Source organism: Ovis canadensis, chromosome 11 (assembly GCF_042477335.2).
Source record: "Ovis canadensis isolate MfBH-ARS-UI-01 breed Bighorn chromosome 11, ARS-UI_OviCan_v2, whole genome shotgun sequence".
In the NCBI taxonomy this organism is placed as follows: Eukaryota; Metazoa; Chordata; class Mammalia; order Artiodactyla; family Bovidae; genus Ovis; species Ovis canadensis.
In genome coordinates, this window is record NC_091255.1 from 40,120,914 (window position 1) to 40,128,226 (window position 7,313).

A 7,313-nucleotide genomic window follows, 5' to 3' on the forward strand; every position below is an offset into this window, starting at 1 on the left:
TGGCCATGAGACCTGCTGACATTTTACGACCCTTTCTTTCTGATAACCAAAAAACTTATTTTTTCCAAGGGTGTTTTTTCTTGAGCCAGGCACCACCCTCCAAATAAAGTTGCATTCCTATAGGGTGAGAGTGTAGTGAGTTACAATCAAGAAAGGAATTTATTTAACCCAAGGTTAACATGATTAATCTTAAAGGTTAATACTTATTTCTCCTATATGCTTAAAGGTTAATACTTATTTCTCCTATATGCTAGTTATATTCATTATAAGGGCAGGGAACATGGAGATTTAGCAGCAAACATCAGCCCAACAAATGAAAATCCTTTCACCAATGTTCCCCTTAAGATCTATTTAGTCTTAAGATAGTGATAAAGTTACATTTTTACATAGCAAGGACACAGTGATTTATAACAAAGTACAGTGATCTATTACAAAAGAGAAAATTCATTAACTCAAAAAGTCTAGTATTGCTAACCTTAAAAACTACTATATTTCCTTTTCTATATTCCAAATACATTGATTAATATATTCCCAAGTGCCTAAGGATATGGAGGCCTGGCGGCAATCATTAACTCAACAATGAGAAAAGCCCTACGCTAATTAAGACTTTCAAAATACTCCAAACTCTCTGTGCTGTTTACGGTTGAGAGGTAGTAAACAGTCATGTTCCTAGTGGCAGGAGTATGGATAATCGTGTCACACAAGCTAGTCTGTCAGCAGAGAGGTTTGACCTGAGACATCCTTGTCACACCCAGGGCAGGGAATTAGCAGCAATTATTGGCACAACAAATGAAAACCTTCACCAATATAATTCCTAACAAACCCACTATACTGACAATTTCCAACTTCCCAAAGGAATTTGCCTTTAGTAAGTCTAAAACATCTTGTGCCTCTCAGGTTGGGAGGCTGTAAACAATCACATGTGGCCAGACGAACCTATACAGGCGGGCTAGATAACCTTCAGAGGAGTCCGTAAGCTGAAACACTCTTGTCATGCCCAGGAATTTTTAGTTACTTGGAGCTGCACATTAACTCCTTCTCCGAGAGAAATGGTGATGGGAGAGAGCCCCCCGTAAAGTCAGAGCTGTAGATGAGAGCATAAAACAGACTCTGGTTTAGTGGGTAGATGCTCGGGAACAGGGGGTTTCCTGAGGCTTGATCACGCCTTTGCGTATGCCAAGCCTTCTTCCTCATGACCTTTGCCATGGGTGGAGTTCCTCACGCTGGCCCCCAGCAGATAATTTTTTCCCCTGGAAAATATGCAGGATCTCTTGCCAGGTATGGAGAAGGTAAACACAGTTTCCCTGTTTCTTCCTTACTGATATTTCAGACTTGTGGACAGAGCAAGGGAAGGAGAGGCTGGGATGAATTGATAGAGTAGCACTGACATATATCCACGGCTGCTGCTAAGTCGCTTCAGTCGTGTCCAACTCTGTGAGACCCCATAGACGGCAGCCCACCAGGCTCGCCGTCCCTGGGAGCCTCCAGGCAAGAACACTGGAGTGGGTTGCCATTTCCTTCTCCAATGCATGAAAATGAGAAGTGAAAGTGAAGTCGCTCAGTCATGTCCGACTGTTAGCAACCCCATGGACTGCAGCCGCCCAGGCTCCTCTGTCCATGGGATTTGCCAGGCAAGAGTACTGGAGTGGGGAGCCACTGCCTTCTCCGGACATATATACACTACCATGTGTGAAATAGATAGCTAGTGGGAATGCGTTGTATGACAAAGGGAGCTCTAATCCGGTGCTCTGTGATAACCTAGAGGGGAGGGATGGAGTGGGAGGCGGCAGGGAGGTTCACGAGGGAGGGAACCAATGTATACTTATGACTGACTCATATTGATGTATAGCAGAAACCAACACAATACTGTAAAGCAATTATCTTCCAAATTAAAAAGAAAAACAACTAAGAAATGCAGAGCCCTATAAGTAGAGATGTCAGATTTAGCAATAACAGCAAAAACAAACAAAAAAAAACAAACAAACAGGATATCTAGTTAAATTTAAATTTCAGAGAACAATGGATAACCAGTTTTGCTATGAGCCTGTCCCATGCAGTATCTGAGACATCTTTTATTTATTTATTTTTCATTGTCTTGCTGCTGCTGCTGCTGCTGCTAAGTCACGTCAGTTGTGTCCGATTCTGTGCGACCCCATAGACGACAGCCCACCAGGCTCCCCCGTCCCTGGGATTCTCCAGGCAAGAACACTAGAGTGGGTTGCCATTTCCTTCTTCAATGCACGAAAGTGAAAAGTGAAAGTGAAGTTGCTCATTAGTGCCAAACTCTTAGCGACACCATGGACTGCAGCCCACCAGGCTCCTCCGCCCATGGGATTTTCCAGGCAAGAATACTGGAGTGGGTTGCCATTGCCTTCTCCTTTCATTGTCTTAGCTGCACACAATTTATTTATTTATTTATTTTACAATACTGTATTAGTTTTGCCATACATCAACATGAATCTGCCATGGGTGTACATGAGTTCCCAATCCTGAACCCTGCTCCCACCTCCCTCCCCATACCATAAATCTGGGTCATCCCAGTGCACCAGCCCCAAGCATCCTGTACCCTGCATCAAACCTAGACTGGCAATTTGTTTCTTACGTGATATTTCACATGTTTCAATGCCATTCTCCCAAATCATCCCACCCTCGCCCTCTCCCACAGAGTCCAAAGGTCTGTTCTATACATCTGTGTCTCTTTTGCTGTCTCACATACAGGGCTATCGTTACCATCTTTCTAAATTCCATATATATGTGTTAGTATACTGTATTGGTGTTTTTCTTTCTGGCTTACTTCACTCTGTATAATTGGCTCCAGTTTCATCCACCTCATTAGAACTGATTCCAATGTATTCTTTTTAATGGCTGAGTAATACTCCATTGTGTATATGCACCACAGCTTTCTTATCCATTCATCTGCTGATGGACATCTAGGTTGCTTCCATATCCTGGCTATTATAAATAGTGCTGCAATGAACATTGGGGTTCACGTATCTCTTTCAATTCTCATTTCCTCAGTGTGTATGCCCATCAGTGGGATTGCTGGGTCATAAGACAGTTCTATTTCCAGTTTTTTAAGGAATCTCCACACTGTTCTCCATAGTGGCTGTACTAGTTTGTATCCCCACCAACAGTGTAAGAGGGTTCCCTTTTCTCTGCACGCTCTCCAGCATTTATTGCTTGTAGACTTTTGGATCACAGCCATTCTAACTGGTGTGAAATGGTACCTCATTGTGGTCTTGATTTGCATTTCTCTGATAATGAGTGATGTTGAGCATCTTTTCATGTGTTTGTTAGCCATCCGCATGTCTTCTTTGGAGAAATGTCTATTTAGCTCTTTGGCCCATTTTTTGATTGGGTGGTTTATTTTTCTGGAATTGACCTGCATGTGTTGCTTGTATATTTTTGAGATTAGTTGTTTGTCAGTTGCTTCATTTGCTATTATTTTCTCCCATTCTGAGGGCTGTCTTTTCACCTTGCTTATAGATTCCTTTGTTGTGCAGAAGCTTTTAATTTTAATTAGATCCCATTTGTTTATTTTTGCTTTTATTTCCAATATTCTGGAAGGTGGGTCATAGAGGATCCTGCTGTGATTTATGTCAGAGAGTGTTTTGCCTATGTTCTCCTCTAGGAGTTTTATAGTTTCTGGTTTTACGTTTAGATCTTTAATCCACTTTGAGTTTATTTTTGTGTATGGTGTTAGAAAGTGTTCTAGTTTCATTCTTTTACAAGTGGTTGACCAGTTTTCCCAGCACCACTTGTTAAAGAGACTGTCTTTTCTCCATTGTATATTCTTGCCTCCTTTGTCGAAGATAAGGTGTCCATAGGTGTGTGGATTTATCTCTGGGCTTTCTATTTTGTTCCATTGATCTATATTTCTGTCTTTGTGCCAGTACCATACTGTCTTGATGACTGTGGCTTTGTAGTAGAGCCTGAAGTCAGGCAGGTTGATTCCTCCAGTTCCATTCTTCTTTCTCAAGATTGCTTTGGCTATTCGAGGTTTTTTGTATTTCCATACAAATTGTTGAATTGTTTGTTCTAGCTCTGTGAAAAATACTGCTGGTAGCTTGATAGGGATTGCATTGAATCTGTAGATTGCTTTGGGTCGTATACTCATTTTCACTATATTGATTCTTCTGTACCATGAACATGGTGTATTTCTCCATCTATTAGTATCCTCTTTGATTTCTTTCACCAGTGTTTTATAGTTTTCTATATATAGGTCTTTAGTTTCTTTAGGTAGATATATTCCTAAGTATTTTATTCTATTCATTGCAATGGTGAATGGAATTGTTTCCTTAATTTCTTTTTCCACTTTCTCATTATTAGTGTATATGAATGCAAGGGATTTCTGTGTGTTGATTTTATATCCTGCAACTTTACTATATTCATTGATTAGCTCTAGTAATTTTCTGGTGGAGTCTTTAGGGTTTTCTATGTAGAGGATCATGTCATCTGCAAACAGTGAGTTTTACTTCTTCTTTTCCAATTTGGATTCCTTTTATTTCTTTTTCTGCTCTGATTGCTGTGGCCAAAACTTCCAGAACTATGTTGAATAGTAGCGGTGAGAGTGGGCACCCTTGTCTTGTTCCTGACTTTAGGGGAAATGCTTTCAATTTTTCACCATTGAGGATAATGTTTGCTGTGGGTTTGTCATATATAGCTTTTACTATGTTGAGGTATGTTCCTTCTATTCCTGCTTTCTGGAGAGTTTTTTTATCATAAATGGATGTTGAATTTTGTCAAAGGCTTTCTCTGCATTTATTGAGATAATCATATGGCTTTTATTTTTTAATTTGTTAATGTGATGAATTACATTGATTGATTTGCGGATATTGAAGAATCCTTGCATCCCTGGGATAAAGCCCACTTGGTCATGGTTTATGATCTTTTTAATGTGTTGTTGGATTCTGATTGCTAGAATTTTGTTAAGGATTTTTGCATATATGTTCATCAGTGATATTGGCCTGTAGTTTTCTTTTTTGGTGGCATCTTTGTCAGGTTTTGGTATTAGGGTGATGGTGGCCTCATAGAATGAGTTTGGAAGTTTACCTTCCTCTGCAATTTTCTGGAAGAGTTTGAGTAGGATAGGTGTTAGCTCTTATCTAAATTTTTGATAGAATTCAGCCGTGAAGCCGTCTGGACCTGGGCTTTTGTTTGCTGGAAGATTTCTGATTACAGTTTCAATTTCTGTGCTTGTGATGGGTCTGTTAAGATTTTCTATTTCTTCCTGGTTCAGTTTTGGAAAGTTGTACTTTTCTAAGAATTTGTCCATTTCTTCCACATTGTCCATTTTATTGGCATATAATTGCTAATAGTAGTCTCTTATGAGACATCTTTTACACTAAAATTATTTGTTGTTTTTCTGAAATTCAAATTTAACTGGGCATCCTACAGTTTACCTGGCAAATCTATCTGACTGACAAAGATTTAAAGTAGAAAAAAAAATTCCCTAATTGTGCCAAACTTTGTGAATTCAAATTAAGAGCAGAATCTGGCTCAAAACCATCTTCCATGTGGAGTCCTGTGAAGAAAGCCATGACTATAGGCTTGTCAGGGCTTCCTTAGACGGCATCCTTCAGCTCACCCTGTATGAGGAGTGGACGGGAAGTCAGGAGGCCTGGTCAGCAATGCATGAAAGAGTTCAGTGTGGGGATTATTGTGACAGACTTATGCTGCATGATGAAGCAGATGGCGAAGGCTGTCTCCTGTTGTTCTCTTGAAGCTAGAATATTCTGAGCCTATAGAAGTGTTTCATATTTTTCATAATCTCTACCATCCTCATGCTACAAATACACACACAAACACCCCAAGCTCATTCAGTACGCACAAGAACATTTTTTTCATACCTTCAATTAAAGTAAGAAAATATATATTGTCTTGCTAAGAACTGTCAGTTTTTGCCTTTTCCTTACTTTAGTTTCATGAGTCACTCGACACCTTCAAAAGATACATTACACTATGTTTTTGCCTAGATACTTCCAGCTCTAAAGGATCTATTACAAACCCAGACTTCCAAATAAAATCAGTGTGCTATTGTTAAAAGAGCATTCTGAATTTTCAGTACAAAATGGCAAATGGATACCATACCCATAACTTCTGATTTAAACACCCATGAAGACAAAGAATAAAACATTCAGCACCACCAGCAGCCCAAGACCAAGAAACAAACGAATTTGTATCTGGGGAATGAGGAAAAAGAGCTAATTTTTAAAAATTTGCTCAACTTTTTGTGTCTGCTAGACATGTTTCGAGAAAAGCTACCTATGTTTCTCTCTCTGTCTGCCACATTGATTGTCTGCTTTAACCAGGGACCAAGAAACTAGGCAGCTGTTCTTCTCCATCTCAACTGTGTAAAGCTGTGGAAAAGGAAGAACACTGCTCTTTTAAAATCTCAGGATCCCATGGACATCTTTCTACATCCAGAGATCTAATCTCAGAAGGCAATGGGGTAGTGGGTACCACCAGTGCATTCTGGGACTTGACCTTGATAAGGCTGTGCTTGGCGTGGCATATTAGGGATGATTTTAAATAGAACTTAGGAAACAACCCAGTCAAAAGATGAGTGGAAGATCTAAACAGACATTTTTCCAAAGAAGACATACAGATGGTCAAGAGGCACATGAAAAGATGCTCAGCATTACTAATTGTTAGAGAAATGAAAAGCAAAACTACAGTAAGATATCATCTCACTCCAGTCTGAATGCCCATCAGCAAAAAAAATAAATAAATCTACAAATAGTAGGGAGCACCCTGGTGGCCCAGTGGTTAGGATTCTGGGCTTTCACTGTCATGACCTGAGTTCAATCCCTGATCAAGGAACTGAGATCCCACAAGCCATGTGGTGCAGCCAAAAACAAAATAAAAAAAGTCTACAAATAATAAATGCTGGAGAGGGTGTGGAGAGAGGGGAACCTTCCTACACTGTTGGTGGGAATGAAAATCAGTACAGTCACTATGGAGAACAGTATAGAGGTTCCTTAAAACACTAAGAACAGAGCTACCATATGATCCAGCAATCCCACTCCTGGGCATGTATCTCAAGAAAACCATAATCTGAAAAAATGTAAGTACCTCAATATTCACTCTGTTCATAATAGCCAAGACATGGAAGCAACCTAAAGTCAGCAGTGGATGGAGATGTGGCACACACATATATAATGGACTGTTACTCAGCCACAAAACAAGAAACAACCCAAATAATACCATGCGGATGAACCTAGAGACTGTCATGCCGAGTGGAGTGAGTCAGACAGAGAAAGAGGAGTATTAAATGACACCACTTTCCCATGGAATCTAAAACATTATACAGA